The sequence below is a fragment of the Cydia strobilella genome, chromosome 2, assembly GCF_947568885.1.
Source record: "Cydia strobilella chromosome 2, ilCydStro3.1, whole genome shotgun sequence".
In the NCBI taxonomy this organism is placed as follows: domain Eukaryota; kingdom Metazoa; phylum Arthropoda; class Insecta; order Lepidoptera; family Tortricidae; genus Cydia; species Cydia strobilella.
The window spans coordinates 1,097,787-1,110,327 of NC_086042.1; the positions used below are offsets into that span (position 1 = coordinate 1,097,787).

The 12,541-nt window shown below is 41.1% G+C and overlaps 1 protein-coding gene across 2 annotated transcripts in view; it reads right to left on the minus strand.

The window, feature by feature from the left end:
• The window catches only part of LOC134755353 (scavenger receptor class B member 1-like), a 106,555-nt gene that overhangs the window by 18,611 nt on the left and 75,403 nt on the right, over positions 1-12,541 (minus strand). The window contains exon 1 of one of the 2 annotated variants that reach the window (XM_063691884.1): positions 2,354-2,564. The exons of the other annotated variant lie outside the window; for it this stretch is intronic. The gene's annotated coding sequence lies outside the window, so the exon portion shown is untranslated. Of the gene's footprint in view, positions 1-2,353; positions 2,565-12,541 lie in introns of those variants that run through there. 2 annotated transcript variants of the gene reach the window in all.

Consider the following 12,541-nt stretch of genomic DNA (forward strand, 5'->3'; position numbering starts at 1 on the left):
TACTTGACAAACTTTCAGTTCCCAAACTATTTATCCCATATTTTTAGTTGGGCGAAATTTCATTTCGCAAATTTACATAATCCAACCTAACTTACTCGTAACCCAACCTAGTAGTCATTTTCATTTCGCGGGAAATGAAATGGTTGCGAAGTAAGATTATGCCAACGATTGGTTTGCCAAATGAAACTGGCGAAAAGTTGGTTGCCAAGTGAAATTTGGCGAAATAAATTTCGCCAAAAAGGAAGTGCACCTTTTTTAATATAGTACATTTTACAAATTTGGGCGCTAGTTTTTGCAGTAAAATATTTACCAGCGTCACTTAGCTGATAACATTTATTGACGCCAAAAAACAACCGCCTTTACGCCTTAATTATAATGTTCCTGGGCCAAACTTATAGTTAACCATTTTTAGGGTTCCGTACCCAAAGGTTAAAAACGGGACCCTATTACTAAGACTCCTCTGTCCGTCTGTCTGTCACCAGGCTGTATCTCATGAAACTTCATAGCTAGACAGTTGAAATTTTCACAGATGATGTATTTCGTTGCCGCTATAACAACAAATACTAAAAAGTACGGAACCTTCGGTGGGCGAGTAAGACTCGCACTTGTCCAGTTTTTTCTAACATTCTACGGGTTTTAGTTATTATAGAGCAAGTATGGGGATTTTTCAGAAAAAGTTGAGAACTTTATGTCGAAAAATTAGATATACCCACTCAAAGCGCGAGTCTCGGTAGTTTTGATTAAAAAAAGGAAACAGTGTCCTTCCTATTTTTCCATACCTATTAGGGGTCATCCATTAATTACGTAACATCTTTAGGGGTGGGAGGGGTCAATAAAATTTAACATATTTTGACAAAGGGAGGCGAGAGACACAGACTTTGTGACGTCAATTTTTTTCTTTCCTGTACAATACATTTTAATTAGTTTGTGTACCTAATGACAAATCGTTTTTAGGGTTCCGTACCCAAAGGGTAAAAACGGGACCCTATTACTAAGACTCCGCTGTCCGTCTGTCTGTCTATCACCAGGCTATATCTCATGAACCGTGATAGCTAGACAGTTGAAATTTTCACAGATGATGTATTTCTGTTGCCGCTATAACAACAAATACTAAAAACAGAATAATATAAATATTTAAATGGGGCTCCCATACAACAAACGTGATTTTATTGCTGTTTTTTTTTCGTAATGGTACGGAACCCTTCGTGCGCGAGTCCGACTCGCATTTGGCCGGTTTTGTTAATAATTTAATTTTTATTCCTAGCCGGTTTACGTTTTATTTACTTTCTAATGTAGCTTTTAGCAAAAATATTTTTAATTATAATAGTAGGTAACCATTTCTTAATGTTGCCAAATATGTGCATGATACCTGTCAGCGGGGCGAGGAGGGTTGCCACATGTGACCACATGTCAGAAGGGAAAAGGGGTAAAAAAAATCCTGTGGCGTAATTTGTGGATAATTCTTAAACATATTAATAACGGATCACTCACGTATTTTAAGTCTAAAAACGCTCGACATGTTTCACTCCGTACCGAGGAGCGTCATCAGGAGCTTGCGTTGACGGTGACGGACGGACGGGTGGGTGATGGCGTTATTAATATGTTTAATATGTCTCACGGAAATTTTGCTATTAAAATTGATAATTCTTAAGTTTATGAATTAGTTATGAGACAATTTACAAAAAGTTATGTAATAATTTTGTTTGTTGATGAAAATACTAAAATCACTTTATGTATGCCTTTAACATTTGAGGAGTTCCCTCGATTCCTCATGGATCCCATCATCAGAACTGCTTTTTGACAAAAACGGGACCAATCTGTATGTATATACTTACAATCAAAAAATGAATTTTCAAAATCGGTCCAGAAATGACGGAGTTATGGAGTAACAAACATTAAAAAAAAAAACATACAACCGAATTGAGAACCTCCTCCTTTGAAATCTTGAAGTCGGTTAAAAAGCGTCACAAAACAGACAAAAAGATGTATTAAGATATAGGTACATTCATACTTGTTTGTTAATATTGTTCGCTATTGACATTGGGGGCGGACCCGTGCATCTCCGATTAAAATAATAACGCGGTTTTAATCGTTTTTCCTTTGTTTCAAATCCTATTATTGCATAACGCGGCAACCATGATAAATTACCGACAACTTAGATGTTTCATAATCAAGAGATATTAAAACAATACACATTTTTTATAGAAAAATACATACAAAATAACGAATTTTTATCGGCATTTATTAAAAAAAAACACACAACACCAACAACAACAGATTTTTAGCCATGCATGGTTAATTTTAATTAATTAATAAAAAGAATATATTTTATATCTACGTATTTTAAACTAACCTGAAATTTAGAAAATATGTTTATTCTTCCGTTTCTTTCAAAAAACACTGTTTCCAATTTTCATAAGCACACTCGCGTCCGCATACTGTCGGCTTCCACTTTTCCGTGATTTTCCGAATTCCGAAGATCCGCGAGTTGAACCGCGCGACGACCGATGCGCGCGCGTCGTGTTATGGTTTGTGACCAATGACTTACATTTTTCGATGTTACCTGGCATGATGTGATTGTTAAGGCGAAGTAGCCTCAACAAACGTATACAGTACGCGTAGGGGCTACAGTAGTAGTAGGTGCGTGGAAGTTCGTCCATTATTTCAGAGCGCTGGTGGCCTAGCGCTAAGAGCGTGCGACTTGCGATTCGGAGGTCGCAGGTTCAAACCACGGCTCGTACCAATGAGTTTTTCGGAACTTATGTACGAAATATCAGTTGATAACAGACAGAGGACAAATTAAATTATTTTCTATGAAAATATTTTAATTTGTGTTTTTTCAAGTAGACACACTACTATTTAAACTATAAACTGAAATAAATGTCATATACGAAAGAAAAAATGACCAAAGCCTCCAGCGTCCAGAAGAGCCACTGAGACGACACTGACTCTGACTGAGACAGAGTGTCTTTGGAGGCTTTGGTCATTTTTGTGTTTGAAGGAAAACATCGTAAGGAAACCGGACTAATCCCAACAATGCCTAGTTTCTCCTCTGGGTTGGAAGGTCAGATGGCAGTCGCTTTCGTAGAAACTAGTGCCTACACTAATTCTTGAGATTAGTTGCCAAGCGGACCCCAGGCTCCCATGAGCCGTGGCAAAATGCCGGGACGACGCGAGGAAGATGATGGTTTCAAAAATTACAATAATGAGCAAGTTCCTAAAGTTAAACCAAGATATGTCTGCAACGATTTTGATGGCACACGCAGTGCAAGTGTTATTTTAAACGTCAAACTTCTATGAAACTATGACTATCGTATGCTTTACTCATATCGAGTAAGCGTATGAGTATTTTTACTCCGGGCAACTACATAGCTGCAGTAGGGCGTAGCGCACGTAGAGCCAGAAACCTTTTCGCATATCCAAATGTCCGCACCTATCACGGTTCAAACGCACCCACGTACCGAGCAAAAGAATTACTAAATAACTTCATAGCAAAGAGGATATAATAAGATAGAGCGGTACTGTCATAGTAAATTTTGTAACCCCAGTAAATTCACTGCCATCTGTCGACACACTTTAAAACTAAAAATGAAGATTTATAAAAATACGATAGAATGTATTTAAATATAAATAAATGATTTTTTTTATTTGCATTAATTATTTTTATGATTTTGACCCATGATCTTTCACTGATATGCGTTAAAATTGTTAAATAACAAACGAAACCGTCAACGCCATCTATACGACTGTAGGCCAAAACTAGTAGCGCCCTCTGAACGAGAATCAAATTTTCTTGATTTTCGAGGCACGTTTTTTCCTTAGACTGTATCCATCTATTACGGAGTTATATCTATCTTTGGAATCACTTAACTAACTCTTAACTGTCCATTGGTGGTTCTTATGCCTTTTGTTTTTGTATGTGTTTTTAAGGTCTACCGATGGACAGTAAAGAGTGTTGCTGTTTTTAGGGTTCCGTACCTCAAAAGGAAAAAAACGGAACCCTTATAGGATCACTCGTGCGTCTGTCTGTCTGTCTGTCACAGCCTATTTTCTCCGAAACTACTGGACCAATAAAATTAAGTTGAAATTTGGTACATACCTATATACGTAAGTTTGTAACCCAAAGACGAACATGTAACGTAAACAAATGAATTTTCAACATGGGGGCCAGTTTTGGGGGGTAAATGGGAAAATTAAAAAATAAAGTTTTTTAAACTATATCGTGTTACATATCAAATAAAAGAGCTCATGTGAATCCCAAATATATTATTTTTGTAATATTAGATTTTTTGTAATAGTTTAGAAGTTATTTAAGAAAATAGCTAAAAAATTACAATCCCCCCCCCCCCCTTTATCTCCGAAACTACTGGGTCTAAAATTTTGAAAAAATTACACAAAATAGAGATGACAGGAAATGTGCAGTCAAGCGTGAGTCGGACTTAATTATTTAATTTTTGATCCGATTTAAAAACTCCCGTTTCACATAAAAAAAATACATTGTTTAAACTTGTGTAATGTACGGAACCCTTGGAACGCGAGTCCGACTTGCACTTGGCCGGTTTTTTTTACTACTTGGCCTTAACAGAAAATCTCCATTTACGCACATGGTCGCACACAATCAATCGATCCCATCGCCACGCGCCTTGCACATGTGTTGGCTAAACAAAAATTAGTTTAAATTATGTATATCACGTCATAGGTTTCATTGCTACCGTCGCTGTTAAGGGGACCACTGATTACCAGTTTGCCGGACGATATCAGCCTGTCAGTTGTTCGGAACTGTCAACTCTTTGTTCTAACTGCCCTCAACCTAGGGTTGCCACCTTTTTTCTATACACATATAGTATTTTTGTCAAAATATTGAAAAAATATAGTATTTACTGGGAAATTAAAAAAATAATAATAGGGCCGACTTGAGGCGAATTAAAAATCCAAGTCGCATACGATGCGATATTGGTGACATTTGTATACCCCATTCTTGAGTTATGAAAATATAGTATTTTTCGTACTATATTGTTTTTGTATAATCAAAGATAGATATAACTCCGTAATAGATGGATACAGTCTAAAGAAAAAACGTGCCTCGAAAATCACGAAAATTTGATTCTCGATCAGAGGGCGCCACTAGTTTTGGGCTACACTCGTATAGAGGGCGTTGACGGTTTCGTTTGTTATTTATAATTTTAACGCATATCAGTGAAAGAACATAGGTCAAAATCATAAAAATAATTAATGCAAATAAAAAAAAAACATTTATCCATATTTAAATACATTTTATCGTATTTTTATAAATCTTCATTTTTAGTTTTAAAGTGTGTCGACAGATGGCAGTGAATTTACTGGGGTTACAAAAGTTACTATGACAGTACCGCTCTAGTATAAGTTACTCTATGCTTAGTGCTTAGGGTAAACTCGCATTATTTGGTGACACGTCTAATTCGGTGATACAAGTTTTGAAGCGTGACACCCAGGAAAGCTATTGAATTAGGGCCTTTTAAATGGGCCTCACGGCAAAGCCGCCGAAGCCGTGAAGCCGTGAGGTGTCATTTAAAAGGCCCTAATTCACTAGCTTTCCTGGGTGTCATGCTTCAAAACTTGTATCACTGAATTAGGCGTGTCACCAAATAATGCGAGATTACCCTAGCTGCTTACGTAACACGAATGAAAATAACAATTAAATAGGTACTTTAAAGTGTAATTACCATTTCTTTTTGCGATTTTTATCAATTTTAGGCCAAGAACGCACTACGATCTTTTATCGTCCGATAATATTGCCGCAGAAATGCAACGTATGTCAGTGTGCGCATATACGACAATAGTACATTTTGATGCTAGTGCGGAAAGTATGTCATTACTTCACGAGTACCGAGATTCGGGACGAGTGAAGAATGACATTTCCGCACGTGGATCGAACGACGTTTTTTAATACAGTTGCGAAAAAATAATAAAAACAACAAGTAAGGAATAAAAACTTTGGTGGAAACTTAAAACGCCTCTTAGTAGGTAGTAAAAGTAAGAAAAAACGCCTCTTATTTGACAGGCGTTTTGGCAGCTATTTCGTTCCATTCAGACAACTTATTAAGAACGGTTTTTCAATATTCAATAATAAAAACTAAACATGTTATAATGATGATGAGGTAAGTAATTAAATTATAAAATATGTATTTTTTCGTATTCTTACATTAACAGTAGGTTTTTATGTTGAACAACATTTAAAGGAAACTAATATTAACACTCATCAATAAGTAGTCATGAATTGGTACAAGTATAAATTTAAAAAAATTGGAAAAGTAAAAAGCACTAGTTCGCGAAAACCAACTTTCCGCACGCTAAACAGCTACGTAAAGTAGCACTTTTTGAGCAACTGTATTAAAATTTTATTTATTACAAGCGCGATTTTAAAATCGTATCGCAAAAATTAAATGCGTAGCGCGCGCTTGGCCTTACATAAGGAATCAATTACCTACTGACTTCAATACCAAATACCTAAATAAAATTATTATAATATTGTTGTCAAAAAGCCCTGCCTGCTTACGTAAATGCTCTTTTCACCTCAGCACTTGCAACAAAAAATGTACCTAACCTAACTTAATATCTTTCAACTTAAATATATAACATTGTTCTTGAATGATCTTTGCTCTGCTTTGTTTCATCTCATAGGAAAACAGTGAGGATATGATGGTTGTCATTTTACAAATTGTTGATCCATTCAGAGTTCAAGCTAATTTGGTTGTCAATACTAACGGTATGAATTGTCCCATGTAAAATGAACCCTAAATGGCTCAACAATTAAAGTCCGTGACTGTACATACTCTCACTTGTTGAAACATGCGGCCATGCCATGATGTTAGTTTTTAAGGGGCTACCCGAGGTTTTCATCGATTTTTGACAAGTTTGAGTCGTATCTCCTACTTTTGTACTACATATAGAATTATAAGACAAACGGCTACCGTTTCTTCAATCTTTTATTTCAATTTTTGTCTACCGGATTTTGAAAGAAATGAATACTTATTTATTTATGATTCTTTTAAATATTGTCTAAAAAACACTTGTTTCGTATATCGATTGCTGTGAAGGATCTTACAGATACGAAATCTACATATTTGGGTTCGTCTATGACGTCTCTAAAAAAACTAATTAACCCAAAAGTTATGGCCAGAAAAGCAGTTTTTTGGCCTAAAATTGTTCAACTTTGATGCCAAATATCTCGAAAACAATGAACTTTGAAGTAAAAATGGGATACTATATTGCTTAAAGCGATTGCTGTTATTATGATAAAGCTACAAAAAATATTAGAAAACTAAGGGCTTCCGATCGAAGGTCATTGGGGCATGGGATCCCCTAAGAAATCATTCTTTCTCGGAAAGGGTTGTCATGCAGCAATTATCAAAAGTAACGGAATAGACTACACGCATCAAAATTATCTAATATAAAATAGATCAAGAATTGGGGAATAAGTTGTGACAACAAATTAGATTAGATTAGATTTATTTATTTCAGGATAAAAATTATGCTTATTATTAGAAAACACAATTCCCCTATTTGAGGGCGCCACGGGACGGTCGACCCAGTCTTAACTTCTAACAGACATTTAAATAACAAATTTATTATGAGTTCAGCAGAGTCTTATAGCGAAGGTGCTGGCTATGGTGGTTCAGAAGGTTTTTAGCTGAAGTAAAACACTTGTCTATGTACAAGAATTGAATGAATTTTTTTTTTTTTTTTTTTTTTTTGTTCTGCTCTCTTCAGCATTCTTAACGAATTTAGCTGGGTGTCCTGGCTGTGAATGGGAGGGCTCCTCTTGTGGGCCTCCCTATACACTTATTTTTTCTTTATTTTTTTTTATTTTTTATTTTTTAATAAGCGCGGGCACTCGCAATGCACGGGCATTACGAGGCGGAGTAGTGGTGTCATATTTTACCTACTTGTCATAACTAATTGTGGAGTGTAGTGTCTTGTCAACTACTCGGTGCATGCGCACCGGGTAGCGACGTGTCATTGTGAAGTGTCTCTGGAATACGCGGTGGTCGTCCCCGACGGCGGCGCCGGGTCCGATTTTGTATGTCAACTGTCCTGTTGTCAGTCGTCTCTAGGGACGTCCATTCGTCAACAATCTTTGTAATGTAGTCTGTCGTGTCATTTAAAACGTCCTTTGGTCGGCGGACGTCCCTACCTCTAGGTCGCTTAGGTCTTTTTGGTCTCTCTCTAGCAGCTATTTGGCTCGCGATGGGTGCGGTCACTATAATGTCAGTGTTTTGGGAGGGGGTGGTAGGGCTGAGCGCTACTACCTGGGAGGTCGGATCTGGAGGGGGGGATTGGGTGTGGTTCTGATTTGGGGTGTCTTTGGGTGGGTCAGGTTTTGGGTGCGTAGTGTAATTAACGGATTGGGTGACGAGTGGGTTGGGATGGTGAGGGGCATTGTCAAAGTAATGTCGGGATGAGTTCCTTAGGAATTGATAAACTGTCGGTATTTTGGCTTGGTAGTGATTATCTGTGTTCCTTACGTACCAGGGGACGTTTAGTATGCGTCTTAATATTTTGTTCTGTAAGGTCTGTAATGGCTTGAGTCTTTGTTCACCCGTAAAGGTGAAGGTAGGGCATGCATAAGAAAAGATCGGCCTGACGACTGTTTTGTATAAATGAATTTTGTTATTGATGGACAACTTGCTGTTTTTATTTAGCATGGGACCCAGTCTACCTGCTACAAAGAGGGCCTTAGCTTTTACTTGATTAATGTGAGGTCTAAAGGTTAACCTTTGATCCAGGGTGACACCCAGGTATTTTACCTTGGTGCCAACCGGGATCGGTTTGTCATGCAGGGTGACTGGGGCCATGTTTGGTAGGTGTCTGGCTGAGGGGTGAAAAACTATTGCTGCACTTTTCTCCGGATTCACCTCGATCCTCCAGAGCTTGCACCAATCCCCTAGGGAATCGATGGCTCTCTGGAGGTTCTTGCGAATCACGGAGAGAGTGGTGTGTGTATAGAAGATGGCAGTATCATCTGCAAAAAGGGCTAGTTGGACTGGTAGTGTTTTAGGGATGTCGTTCGTATATAACGAGTAAAGAAGGGGAGAGAGGGCTGAGCCCTGAGGAACCCCCGCTCGGATGGGGTGAGGGGCCGATAGCGATTCCTCTACTCGGTAGCGAACTAGGCGCCCCGACAGAAAATCTCCCACTAGGTGCAGGAGACGGTCCGGCATGCCTAGTCGGTGTAGCTTGTACACCAGGCCAGGGTGCCAGACCCTGTCGAAGGCCTTCGCCACGTCGAGAAAAATCGCTCCGGTCCTGAGACCCCCCAACCGAGAAAAACCGTCCAGGACGTGTTCAGTGATCCTATGGACTTGGTGTACGCAGGAGTGTTTAGTCCGGAAACCAAACTGCTCCTGGATGAGGATGTCATTCTCATGGCACCAAGTCCGGATCCGCGTCAGGACGATCTTCTCGTAGAGTTTCCCCAGGGTACTCAGAAGGCTTATGGGTCTGTAAGATGATGGCTCTGTTTTCGGCTTCCCCGGTTTGGGTATACCGATAACAGTAGCAAGTTTCCATACTGACGGAAAGTGACTATTGGCTAGAGCAGAGTTGAAAATGTTACTCAGTAGTACGACGTGAGGCTCAGGCAGCATTTTAAGTAATCTGTTTGGGATGCCGTCAGGGCCAGGCGCTTTCCTGGGCCTCAGTTGTTTTAGATAGAAGAGTAAGTCGTCAGGTTCGATTTTTCTTATGGGGGGGTCAAGGAGTGGGAAGGAAAGCAGATCGCTCACCATTCCTTCCACGTGCTCAATGTGTGGTTGGTCTATAATGTTGGAGTTTGGCGTGCATTGCTCGGCTAGGCTTCCCGCTAAGCACTCAGCCTTTTCTTCGTCCTCAAAAGCAGGCGTGGGGTGCCCTGGTCTGTTGATAGGGGGAATTGACGCTGTTTGGTCTGATTTGAAATATTTCGCCAGTCTCCAGTACGCTAGGTGACTGGGCGAGACATTTCCTAGCAGTTCATCAAATTCGTTCGCCCTAAAAGCGGCGATTCCCTCTTTGACCTGCCTTTGCAGGGCCCTCAGGGAACTCCGATTTTCAGGCGAAGGGAACCGAGAGTACTTCCTTAGTGCTGCATTTTTCCTATCCAACAGTCCCCTCAAGCTTTCAGGGAGAGGGCGGCGACGGGTATCGTCTGCCGGGGCCTCCCTGGATGCTTCTCTGAACACAGAAGTGAGGTGACTGGTGTATAGGTTAATTGCAGTGTCAGTCTGTTCTTTAGTCATGGTTTCGGACGTGGGGATATGAGAGGGTTCCCTTTGGAGGCCTGTTATCACTTTTTCCCAATCAATTTTGGTCCTAGTACTTTGTGGATTTCCGGGGTCCTGTCCAAGTCGCAGAATGACTGGTCTGTGGTCTGAATTTAACTCATGGTGCACTTCTATAGAACGCATCGACAACGATGTGTTCTTAAGCAGTACTAGGTCTAGAATGTCCGGCCTGTGCTCTATAATGGTGGGGTAATGGGTCGGTTCGAGTGGGGAGATCAGGTCAAAAGGTATTTTGTTTCCTAACATGAGATGGAAAAGTCTTGTCCCGTTTTTGTTTGACGCTATACAGTTCCATGAGGTGTGCTTGCTGTTAAGGTCTCCCGCCAGAATGACTGAGGGACTCATTTCAGCAAGCAGTTTCAGGTCCTCGAGGAGTAAGTCTTTTCCAGGGGAGAGGTAGGCGGAGACTATAGTGATTGCCGGGTGTCCCGAAGGGGAGACCCGGCATACTGAGACTTCAAGGTTGTGGAGTGGGGGGGGATCAAGGGGGATGCAATGTAGGTGTCTTTTGTAGTATATTAAGGTGCCACCACAACGTCGACCATCCGTTCTGTCGTTACGTATTAAGGCGTAACCTGGTAGGGCAAATGATTTGTTGGTAGGTTTGAGAAAAGATTCTTGAATGAGTAGGAAATCTATGTCGTTCTTGGTAAGGAACAATTTAATCTCGTCTTTCATGCCCTTTATGCCATTCGCGTTGAATGTTGCAATATTAATCGTTTTTGGTTTGATTTTTTTGTTTGTGTTTAAATCCATTAAGGGTATGAAGGACGTTGGCCGTTAAAGTTTGCCATTTCTCGCTCATACTCTTCTAGAATGAGCAATGTCTGCCGGCCGTCAGCGACAGCGAGCCTGGCCTCGATCTCGACAATGCGCGCGCGGAATGCGCGTGCCCTGTCGAGCATCGGGCTGCTGCTGCCTCTGCTTGCCGGTGCTTGATGGTGGGATGGGATAGTCGTGGGAGTTTGGGTTAGTCTCCAGGCTTTTTGGTTTTGCACGGGGGGACGGGTCACTGGAGGGGGGGGAGGGGAAGAGGTCTTTGCTGTTTGTGAGTAGGATCTGGAAGAGCTTATTGGGGAGGGGGGGTTTTGAGGGCTGACAGTGGTGCGTTTGATATTTGAAGATTTTGGAAGCGTCGGTCCTGGTTTTGCTGCGTTTGGGCACCCCCTAAAGCTAGCCGGGTGCGTTCCCACGGTGCCGCAGAGCGAGCACCCCACTGGGTCATTGTCTTGCTTTTTACATTCCCGGGAAGGGTGGTGCCCCGGGCACTTTACGCACCTGGGAGGCGCAGTGCACACCCGCTGGGTATGGCCCCAACCCTGGCAGTTGTAGCACTGAACCTCCCAGTCGTGAGCTCTGGGGTGCTCAGCCCTAACGCCGTGTAAGAAACATACTTCCTTGATGTTGAATATGTCGTTCTGTCTTTCGTTTTTGACTATTTTTACAAGTACCATGTCGAACTGGCCTTTTTTCCTGTTATGGAGACGATGGACCTCCACGACCTCGATACCTTTTTCCAGGAGGTCGCTCTTTACATCTTCCGAAGAGAATTCCTTGGGAATCCCCTTCAGGATGACGCGGAAGAAGCATTCCTCCGGGAAACGGTCGCGGATTTTCGGGATAGCCATCTCGTCGAGAAGACGTATCACGGCTCTGTAGTCATCGGTCCCCCTGACCGAGAGCCTGATACCCTCCTTGACGTTGGATCCCGTAATGTGGATGCCTCTTTGAGATAGTATGGTCCTGACTGTATGGTACTTTGTTCTATCTTGTATTATAACATGATCTGTCTTAATTTTCTCTGTTGGTGAAGGTTGGGAGTTCTGAGATGGGGGTAGGTCATTTGAGTATTGCGAGTCTTGGTTAGATTGGGGAGTCTGTGTTATCGTAGATGGGGCAGGTGCGGGGGGGACAGCTGCCGTGGTAAGTCTCTTTTTATCAGTAGTTGGGGGTTTAATCGCGGCGTTGGGGGGGGTTTTTTCCATTTGGAGGTCTCTTTGGGATAATTTGACTGTCTTAGGGGTAGGGGGGGGGGGGTAGTGATATTAGTGTCTGTTTTATCAATTTTCCTTTTCTGTTTCCTATTCTTTTTCCTCTTAAGTGACTCAGCCGACAGCCACTGACTGTCGTCCGTTTCCATGTCTGCATCGATGTTTTCGCTTTCCTTTCTATAATCTTGTCTGTCACTGTCGCTGTTTGATTTTAAGGGTGATCGGGAGCAACTTCTGTTTCTTATGGTT